The following is an 11,132-nucleotide window of genomic DNA, read 5'->3' on the forward strand; positions in this document are numbered from 1 at the left end:
GCCAGCCTGGGCTACCAAGTGAGTTCCAGGAGAGGCGCAAAGCTACACAGAGAAACCCTGTCTCGAAAAACCAAAAAAAAAAAAAAAAAAAAAAAAAAAAAAAAAAAAAAAGTCTAATAGAAGATACCAGTCAGGGAGAATTCAGAATCTTCCTTTAAGGATAACAAGTCGGGGTGAGTTCACTTAGTGATCACTATGTACTACTGATTTTTCCCATAACCTCTCATTTAAAAACCTATTATAGATGTTGGAGAGGTGGCTTAGCAGTGAAGCGCATGTACTGCTATTGCAGAGGACGCCAGTTTGGTTCCAGTACCAAGATCAGGTGACTCTCACCAGCCTGAACTCCAGCTCCAGGGGATTCAATGCCCACTAGCCTCCTTGTACACAAACCTACACACACATACATAAATAACTAAGAATAATACAAATGTCAGGCATGGTGGTCCATGCTTTTAATAGAGGAGACAGAGGCAGGTGGATCTGTATGAGTGCAAGGCCATCTTGGTCTATATAGCAAGTTCTAGACCAGCCAGGGCATCTATCATAATGAGACCCTATCTCAATAGTCAGTTTTTAAAACCCAATGTTATATTTTAGCTTTCTTTTACAGATGAAGAAACTGAGCCTTCTTCAAAAAGTCTGTGCTTGCTAACATGCAAACACCATTGGTTTTGATGCCTGGCATAGTAAAAAAGCCAAAAAAAACCTCTCTTATGGGCTATATGCTTACATTGAACATATATGGGTCTTGCCTTACAGAATTTTCATTATGACACTATGTCTATAGTTTACCATAATCAGCTAATTAAACAATAACATATAGTCTATAAAGCCATGACACTCTGGATTCCCATGCTGTATAATTCCCACAGGGAGGAAAATATACCTTGGGTCCTGGGACCTCATTACTTCTCAAGATAATTACAAAATTCTGCAGTGAGTAGTTTAAATTTCTAATTTACCATAGATGGCGGCCTACATAACAAGGCATCCTCCTAAGCCACTGTTTTCCTTGTGCCGCTCAAGAGACTCTACTCATCCTGGGTTCACATTAAGTCAGCTCTTCTGCTTTGCTGTCAAGACTCTCTCTCCAATCCTGTCCTATCTTTCAGAGTCTATTCTCTACCAATATTCAATCTCTCTAATATTAGGAAAGTCTACTCATGCACCTTTCTCTCATTCATTCAACAAACATTTGAAGGACAACTATGCATCAGTAACTGTGATCAGTCATTGAAACAAGCGGAAGGCATGCCATAAAGAATATAAAAGATTTGGTAACTGCCCACTTGGGCCTACTTTTCTAATTGGTGAGCTATAAAATAATAAGATGATGAAAGATTCTGAGCAATTCTATAAGAGAAATAAACAGGGTGAGGTAATACAGTAAATGGGCGGGGCAGAAGAATGCACCCTTTAAAGAAGTTGGGTACAGAAAGGCCCTTCTGAAGACAGGACTCTTTAGGATGCGAAGGAACAGACAGAGCCAGCTCTTTACATTGCTGGCTGAACATTCAAGTCACAAAAGAACAGCAGTTGCTTAAAGTCCTGAGGCCAAAGAGGGCGTGGCTTGGTCAAAAAGAGAAGGAAGACCATTGGTGGTTGAAGACAAGGAGCAAGAGAATGAGTAGGTAAAATGAGATTGGAAAGGAAAACAGGACCTAAATCATGCTTAGTGAGAGATTCTCCCTCCAGGAACCCCAGATCTAGTAGAGAACCTGGCTCTTATATTTACTGCTGTACCCTAGGTACTTCCGCCATTAGGTTCCTTCTTGACATGGAGAGACCATTGATAGCCATGTGATATATGGGTCTGGCGAGGTGGCAGGATGGATGGACAGTTGGAGGGTTGGATACATGTATGGATGGGAAGAAAAAGAAATCCAGCAGTGCTCCAGAGGGGTAGTGTGGACTGTGGATGTTGTCCTTTCATAATGGCTTGGCTCTGTGCTGCCCCTAATGGAGATCTGGATCTTCCAGCCTGGTTGGTAGCCAGATTACAGCAGGTGTGCAGAACCTCTGAATGGAAGCTTTGTTAATGTGCGGCACTGGATAGTGTTCCCCATGTAACATCCATCAGCGTAGTCTAACATCATTTCACTATGTTCTTGGGCCCAATGAGCATCTAGACAAGATGCCTCTACCCATGGAGCTATGTTGTCAGACATCCAGGTATGATGATGGCCTCGAGGACCCTGCACCCATGACTCCTTCTCCACTAGACATGAGCAGCATCCCCTGGAAGCCAGAGATTCCAGAATGCACATATCAGCACTTCATCAAGCAGAAGGAGGAGAAGCCAGTTGTCACCTCCCTACAGTGAGACTCCATCAGTAGCTACTGACATTGGACAAAATTCCCACGGTGAAAGCTAAAGCTTCCCATGTCATCACGAATTCCCTCACCACCACATGGACCTAGGAGAGCATCTGGCATTTTGAGGAACAGGCAAGACTGAGAGATGCTGCCTACACATGCCACAAGGGCCTTCCCTCTGAAGAGACCAGGTACCTCTGAGTGGCTGAAGCAGTCCAGAAGTTAAAGCTGCAGAATGTTCACCCCAGCACAGAGAACACCCCCTCACTTATCCAATAAGCAGATACCCACAGGCTGCTTCACATCTCTTTCGTTCACAGCCTTACCTGGCCCAAATCCTAACACCATGGGCCGTGGAAGTGGGACTGAAAAGAACTCAGCAGATAAGTGGAGCCCCTTTGGACCAAGACTGATCCGTAGGTCTATTTTGGAGGTGTTGCCATCTAGCCCTACAAAAGAGCCCAGAGCCCTCTCTCAGGGGCTAAGACTTGTCCCGGCCACCCAAGTAGGTGAAGATCCAGCCACCTTCAAGTTGCCCAAGATGGATGTCCCAGTTAGAAGGGAAAAAGCAAACACCATGAACCCATAAGCTCAGACCCCATGACTTGAAAACGTTCATGCCCATTGCCTTCTAGAATGCTTCGAGGAGCCCCAGGGACCCTGTTCTTTAATCCTGGCTCTGAAATAAGGACGTGGTATTTTTAAGTGGAGGCTTGAGTGACATTTAGTTCAGCGATTATCTTTCTGTGGAAGAAACTTCTGCTTTAAAGCACCGCTTTAAAGTTGGATGTTAGCTAAAAAACGTTAGCTGTGCTGATTGGGGGACCTCGTGACCTAATTTTGTATCCTTTGTCCTAGAGAAGGACTTTGATCCTCGCTTCCTGAGTAAATAACGCTTAAGCAATTCCCAAACCTCGGCTCCTTGCTTCTTTCCCCGTGACCAACATAAGCACTGACAAATAGAGATGTGCACCCACTAACCTGGAAAACTGTGACCTCCTGACATTTTCTAGCCTTGTCAGCAGGGCTGAACCTATCTGAGGGCTGGGTACAGCTAACAGCCAGACTTGGGAGGACTCTGGCTCTCCACACTGAAGCTAGAGACTATGTGTTTTTTATTAGCCTAATGAGCCTCTGCAGTTGGAGGGCCACCTCGCTACTAAATGTCACAGAGCAAATACTAGTCTCGCAGGGCCTCTCTTGCAAGTGAAATTAGCTTAACTCCAATATGGTCAAAAACATCCTCCAGGAGACAACCGAGCCTACTAAATTCATATTGGTAAATGCATCCTAAATGGGCTTGTTGCAGTTTATCTTTGCCGTTACTAGAGCTCAAACCAGGGCCTCATTCATGCTAGGTATGGGCTCACAAAGCTCCATGTCTGGTTACTGGATATGTTTTCAAGAGTAAACATGGCAGGTAAGTAGGTAGACTTGAAGTTCACTTGAAATCACCTTATTTGGATTTCCTTGTTCAGGTCAAGGCCTGGGATTTTGGTGTCTGAGAGGAAGAGGAAAAATTCACATCTTCTCTGTAATGAAAACATTTTCCACCGGATGAGCTGCATGCTGTACACATCATACTGAGGAGAGGGAGCAAGGAAATGCGTTTTTTCTTTTTCCTCACCATGCACAGTCCACCATCTTGAACACTGTCCTGAATGCTGGATTCTGTTTTGGGCAGTACTTTGTTTACATAATGGGCTGACCTTTCTCACAGAGAAGTGCTGGAGTCCACAGTTGTCATAAAAATTTATCTAGCTGTGTTATCTCCTGTATTCACAATAAGGATCCTTGCGATTGCAGAGAGAGAGAGACAGACAGAGACAGAGAGACAGAGACAGAGACAGAGAGACAGAGACAGAGAGACAGACAGAGAAACAGACAGAGAGAGCTGGAGCTGAGCATGGTGGCTCATGCCTATCATACCAGAGCTAGAAGCAGTACAATCAGGAATTCAAGGTCTTCTTTCACTTCATGTTAGGTTCAAGGCCAGCATGTCAAGAATGAGACCCTGTCTCAAAAAAGAAAAGAAAAAGAAAGAGAAACCAGCTTGGCCCGGTGACACACACAACACTCAGGAGGTAGAAGCAGGAGGATCAGAAGGTCAGAGTTCAAGGCCAGCCTGTAATATATAAGGCCCTGTCTAGGATAAAAAGCAAAAAGAAGGCCCAGAGAGATGGAACAGGGCCTCATAGCTCCCATCTGTAATACCAGCTCTCAGGAGACAAAGACATGAGGATTTCAACAAGTTTGAAATCCAGGCTAAGCTAGGGTCCAGGGTGAGACCCCATGTAAGAGAGAGGAAAAACCTCTGCCTGGCACCCCACGTGGTCCTGACTGTCACAAACTTTAGTTCCAAGCTCTTCAGGGTGCTACAATAATGGACAAGCCTCAAGAATGTTTAAACCTCAAGACTAAATGTGTGTCCGCTTCCAGTCAGCCTCTCTCTCCAGCTGTACAAAACTTCCATGATGTCAGCGAAATCATTTAACTTCTGTTTCTTCAGTTATAAATACTGGGTTTTTTGTTTTGTTACTGTTTTGTTTTGTTTTGTTTTGTTTTTGAGACAAGTTTTCTCTGTGTAACAGCCTTCACTGTCCTAGAACTCAATTTGTAGCCTAGGCTGGCCTCAAACTCAACAGAGATCTACCTGCCTCTGTGCTGGGATTAGCCAGGGCTGTTACACAGAGAAACCTTGTCTTGAAAAACCAAAAATAAAACAAATAAAGGCATACACCACCACACCCTACTAAATACTGTTTTGTTTTAAAGACTTATTTTAAATTATGTTTTGGCATGTGTGTTTACATATGTGTATGTACACATGAGTGCAGGTGCCCTTGCAAGCCAGAGGCATTGGATCCTCTGGAGCTGGAATTAGAAACGGTCCTGACACAAGTGCTGGGAATGTAATTCAGGACCTCTGGAAGAGCAGCAAGTGCTCTTAACCACTGAGCCATCTCTCCAGCCCCTGTATGTTTTGTTTAATCTCATATAGTAACTACCTACCAAGAGAATTTGGCTTGGGGACTCTTTTTAAGTTTATTTATTTACTTAGTGTGTGTGTGTGTGTGTGTGTGTGTGTGTGTGTGTGTGTGTCTGTCTGTCTGTCTGTCTATTTGTGCACCACAAGCATGCAGAGATCAGGAGAGAATGGAAGTATTGGAGCCTGCAGAGGTCAGAGGAGGGCATCGGATCCCCCATGCTGTAGTTATAGGTGGTTTTGAGTGTGAGCTACCATAGGGATGCTGGGAACTGAGGAACTAACTGATCCTAGATCCTCTTCAAGAGCAAGTGCTCTTGAGCACCAACTCATTTTTCCAGCCCTATAGGAGTTGATTTTGGTTATGATTATTTGTTTTGTTTTTTAAATGACATAACAAATATATTTTCTTTTGACTTTTTGAGGCAAAGTACTCTGGAATGTACCATGTAATCCAGGCCAAACTGAAACTTTTGGTGATCCTTCTGCCTCTGCCTCCCAAGAGCTGGGATCCCAGAACTATCCTACCACACCTGACTACATAACTTGTATTACATGTATAACATAGACCTCCAATCATAGTAAGAGTTGTTTTCAAGAGTACTAAGTTATAGCAACTAGGTCCAGAAACTCAATCTGATTGCTGTGTCTTGGATTAATCATACTTGGTTGCTACTGACCCCTAATAATGAAACCTTCGAAAGACTTCTGAAAACAAAAGCCCAAACCCTAGGGTGTCAGAGGGGAAAGTGCTTAAATATGGTGAAGTGTTTATTTTATTTTCTCTGGGCATGCTTACTTTGAAAATTGAGTAAAAAGCAAAAGACAAGGAGAGAGAAGAGACTAGGGTAAGGGGATGGCTTTAAAGACTCGTGGGACATAAGAGCCAAATGAGGTGTTCCTCCTGTTCTGGGACAATTTCTGTCTAGGAGGCAGGATTTCTGTTCTAGAATTAGTCTGCCTGCTCCCAGATGGAGTCAGTAAAGGTTAACTCCTGGCGAATTTGTCAGGCACTGGTTCTCTTTGTGTCTCGGTGATTCTCAGTGCACTTTGGAATCGGAGAGTCTGCAAAAGCTGTTTTGCACACATGGTATGAACCCATCTAAGATAAGACAGAAACAGCAAAACCAGGCATAGTGCTTCACACTTGTAATCCCAGAGTTTGGGAGGCCAAGGCACTAACAGGAAATGTGAGTGGTGGCCATTCCCAAGCCTGGTCTCTGTACCTTGGCCTGGATACTGGTTACACAGGTATGTTCGGCTTTTTTTAATGCCGGCTTTGCTTCCCTGTGTACGTTTCTGTAGGTAAATTGTATTGCCTATAACTGCCAGTGCCATCACTTCTTAAGCAACAGTCATGTATTTTATGACTTAAGTCAGGACCCAGACATGACTTAACTGGATCCTCTTGCACAGGGCTGCTAGCGAGGCATCAGCAGGGACTGTGGTCCTTTCTGAAAGCTCGGCTAGGGAAGAAGCCATGTGGTGGTTAATTTACATGTCACTGAGCCACAGGGAGCCCAGACCGCACATCATTTCTGATGTGTCAGTGAGTATGTTTCCAGAAGGGATTAGCATCAGAAGACAGCCTTCCCTGGTGTGGCTGGGTATCACCTCGTCCTTCAAAGGCTCCATGGGCAAAGAGAGGAAGAACCCACCCTTCTGCTGCTTGCCTGCCTGCTGGAACTGAGATGCCAGTCTTCTTCAGCCCTTGGGCTGGCGGCATTTACACTGGCAGCTCCCTCCTTGGTGTACAGGCCTTTACTGTACAAACAGTACTGGCTTTTCTAAGTCTCCAGCTTGCAGACAGCAGGTCAGGGTGACTTTTTTGGTTTTGTTTTGCTTTTGTTTTTTGAGACAGTGTTTCATTGTGTAACCCTGGCTGTCCTGGAACCCGCTCTGTAGACCAGGCTGGCCTGCAATTCCCAGAGATCTACCTACCTCTGCCTCCCGAGAGCTGGGATTAAAAGGATGAGCTGTCACTACTATCCGGCAAGGGTGACTTTTTCACCTCAAAATCAAACAAGCTATCTTATTCTTTAAAAGATTTCATGTAGCCCAGACTGGCCTCAAATTCCTTATAGAGCATAGAATGACTCCAAACCCCTTAGTCCTACTACCTCTCCTTCCCAAACTGGGATTGCAGAAGTTCACCACCATGCCCAGTCTGTACTGTCTTTGTCATTATCGTCATTATTATTACTGTTTGTATGTGTGCCTGGGTACCATCATGTGGATGTAGAGGTCTGAGGACAATTTCATGGAGTTGGTGCCCTCCAAATATTATGTGGGTTCTGGGAATTGAACTTAGGCTGTCAATCTTGCTAAGCGAGAGCTTTACCTGATGAGCCATATCACCAGCCCCCCTGTTTTATCTTTTTGAAACAGTCTCACTCTGTAGCCTAGGGTCACTGTGTAGCCCAGGCTGTCCTCCACCTCTTGGTGATCCTCCTACCTCAGTGTCAGTGCTGGGGATATAGACATGAACCATCAAGCCAAAATCAGCCCCATTCCCCCTGAGAATGCTGACTAACGCAGACACTTGCAAGCTAACATGAATACCAACTGCATCCTTTTCCCTGGTGATGCCCAGAGGCAGCTCTCAGCTAATGACCACAGAAGTCTGCCCCACAGGACAGTTTAAAGTGCGAGCTTGCTTCATAAGACCCAGCTGAGAGGGCTAACAAAGAGATGTGAGTAACAGAGAAGCCACGTTTTCGTACTCTTATCTCACAAGCCTGTCACTTTAGTCCCAGAGTCCCAGGAGAGGGGAGAGGATCTCACAAGGGACCATGTGAGAGCACAGGGCAGAGCTCACCAAGATCCCTTCAGAAGCAAATGCTGCCTGGCTTAAGGTCTAAACAACAGGAAGGCTATGTCCAGTTCCCTTCCCCCACACAAACCTCTGCAGACCGTTAGGAGCTACTGCTCCTCTGAGTGCCCTCTTCCCAAACCTCTGCTTACAGTAACAGCCCCACTCAGACCAGCGGCTGGAAAAGGGCCAACACAATGCAAAGACTAACCCCATAAGAAACTGACAACACTCTCCATAACGAAAGCCACAATTAGTCCAACCTTTTGGTGAACACCTACTGTGGGGTGCCAGGCAGAGGCAGTAACCAGGTGAGCTTGGGGACTCAAGCACCTTAAACTGTAGGCACTCTCCTGAGACATCTTCCTTCATAGGTGTTCTTTCCTCCTGCTCTTCCCTCCCCCTGCTTTGCCTGAGTGCGCACATGCATGCACACACACACCCACACACATGTACTTTTGTAATCTCCTGTGTGACCCGGGCTCATCTCAAACTTCTGGGTTCAACTAACTCTGTAGGCATGCGCCACCACGCCCACTGTGACTGCTGTGTCAACATAACTTTTTGTTTTAAACATCACATTATTTTTTTGTGTGTGTGCGTGTGTGAAGGGGGAGCCGATGCATGCCATGCTGCCTGTACAGAGGTCATAGGACAGCCTGCAGGAGTAGGTTCTTTCATTCCATCCTGTGTTGCATGGGGATTTAGCTTGGGCTGAGGCTTGTCAACAGGCACCTTTACATCCTCTCATGCAGTTTTTGTTTGCTTGCTTTTAGATTTACCTAATTTTGTGTATATGAGTGTTTTCGCCGACAGATACTTTTTGTTGTTGTTTGTTTGGTTTTTGGTTGGTTGGTTGGTTGGTTTTTGGTTTTCGGACAGGGTTTCTCTGTGTTGCCCTGTAGACCAGGCTGTCCTCGAACTCACAGAGATCTGCCTATCTCTGCCTCCCCAGTGTTGAGATTAAAGGCATACTCCACCACACCCAGCAAATAATAGTTTATTGGGGTTTTTTGTTTGTTTAATTTTTGGTCTGTTTGTTTGTTGTTAAAGTGCATTGGTGTCTTGCCCGCGTGTTTATCTGTGTGAGGGTCTCAGATCCCTGGAACTGGAGTTACAGACAGTTGTGAGATGCCATGCGGGTGCTGGGAATTGAACCCAAATCTTCTGGAAGAGCAATCAATGCTCTCAACCGCTGAGCCATCTCTCCAGCCCTCACCTGCAGATGTTTTAAACTTGACTTTTTGAACAGAAGTTTTGGAAAGAAGCTGTACCTTCCAGTGAACCTTCTAAAAGGCTGATTAACTGATTAAAACTTCAAGGATGGCATTGAGGAGATGGCTCAGCAGTTAAGAGCACTGGCTACTCTTGGAAAGGACCTGGGTTCAGTTCCCACAACCCACATGGTAACTCTCTATAGTTATCATCTATAACTCTAGTTCTAGGGGATCTCACACTGTCTTCTGGCCTCTTTGGGAAACAGACACACAGGTGGTACACATACATACATACAGACAAAACACTCATTCACATAAACAGAAGTAAACAAATATTTTTTAAATGACAAACTTAAATGATTGTGGAGAGGTTGGAATGTTGCAAGTCTAGAGACTAATTACAATTTATCTTGAGCTGTTTTTGGTCCCCTAAATAGACTTCCCTTGCCTACCTCTGTATCTGACCTAAAATCCATATGACTAACAGATAAAACCTTTTAGAATGTATTAACTTAACCCTAGTTTCCATCAGCCAAAAAGCTAAGAATGCCATAGGACAGCATCTGAAACCTGTTGGGGAATATTATTTTAAGGTGTGTTACTTTTGTTATGTTACATTTGTTTAACTCTGTGAAGTTGTGTTACTTTGACTGTCTAAAACACCCGATGGTCTAATAAGGAGCTGAATGGCCAATGGTGAGGCAGAAGAAAGAATAGGCGGGGCTGGCAGGCAGAGAGAAGAAATAGAAGGAGAAATCTGGAAGAAAGAAGAAAGAGCAAGAGAACAAGGAGAGGAGGGTGCGGGGGGCCAGCCACCCAGCTACACAGCCAGACACAGAGTAAGAAGGAAAGAAAAGGTATACAGGAATAAAGAAAGATAAAAGCCCCAGGCCAAAGATAGAGAGGATAATTTAAGTTAAGAAAAACTGGCAAGAAATGAGCCAAGCTAAGGCCGGGCATTTATAATTAAGAATAGCCTCCGTGTGTAATTTACTTGGGAGCTGGGTGTTGGGCCCCCAAAAGAGATAAAACAACCAACAACAGACACCGATGGCTGAGATGTCCCTGCTTTGTTATAACCCACCTACTCAATGTTTCTACCAACGTATTTATGACCGTGCTGCACCCTAACCACTAGACCGCCAGAGAAACTACCACCGATGGATTTGTAAAGTGCCCAGATGCATGACTTTCCCTTCAGCTACTATAAAAACTTCATCAAACTATTACTATGTTGGAACATGAATCTAGGGTGACCATAATCTATGTTCCCACACCATAGCCACGCATGCTTGGCTTCATAATAAACTATTTCTTACCCTCTTTGAAGTGACAGTTGTGTTTTATTCTTGTATGACAACAAAGGTCCTACTCTGGGGGGCTGGTGTCTCCACTGGCCCACTTGGTTTGCCTGAGATACTGTTGACTGGGGCTGTAGCTCAGTGGTAGAAGGTACCCAGCACACATGAGGCCTTAGGTTTATTCTCTAGTACTACCAAGATTAGACAGACAGTCAGACAGATAAATGGAATTGTTGGTGGCCCATGTGTGTGATCCCAGCACTCAGGAAGTAGATGGAGGCAGGAGTTTTAAGACTAACCTCGGCTACTTAGTGTGAGGCCATCATGGATTAAATGAGATCCCATCTCAGAAAAGGAAAGAAATTAAATAAATAAAAAGCTATATGCGTCGGGCGGTGGTGGCGCACGCCTTTAATCCCAGCACTCGGGAGGCAGAGGCAGGCGGATCTCTGTGAGTTCGAGGCCAGCCTGGGCTACAAAGTGAGTTCCAGGACAGG

General features: G+C 44.9%; 1 pseudogene; it reads left to right on the forward strand.

The window, feature by feature from the left end:
- The first annotated feature begins 132 nt into the window (after positions 1 to 132).
- Positions 133 to 3,231, forward strand: LOC128121779 (putative monooxygenase p33MONOX; annotated as a pseudogene).
- Positions 3,232 to 11,132: the final 7,901 nt, after the last annotated feature.

The sequence above is a fragment of the Peromyscus californicus genome, unplaced genomic scaffold (assembly GCF_007827085.1).
Source record: "Peromyscus californicus insignis strain IS unplaced genomic scaffold, ASM782708v3 Scaffold_3__1_contigs__length_106647218, whole genome shotgun sequence".
NCBI lineage: Eukaryota > Metazoa > Chordata > Mammalia > Rodentia > Cricetidae > Peromyscus > Peromyscus californicus.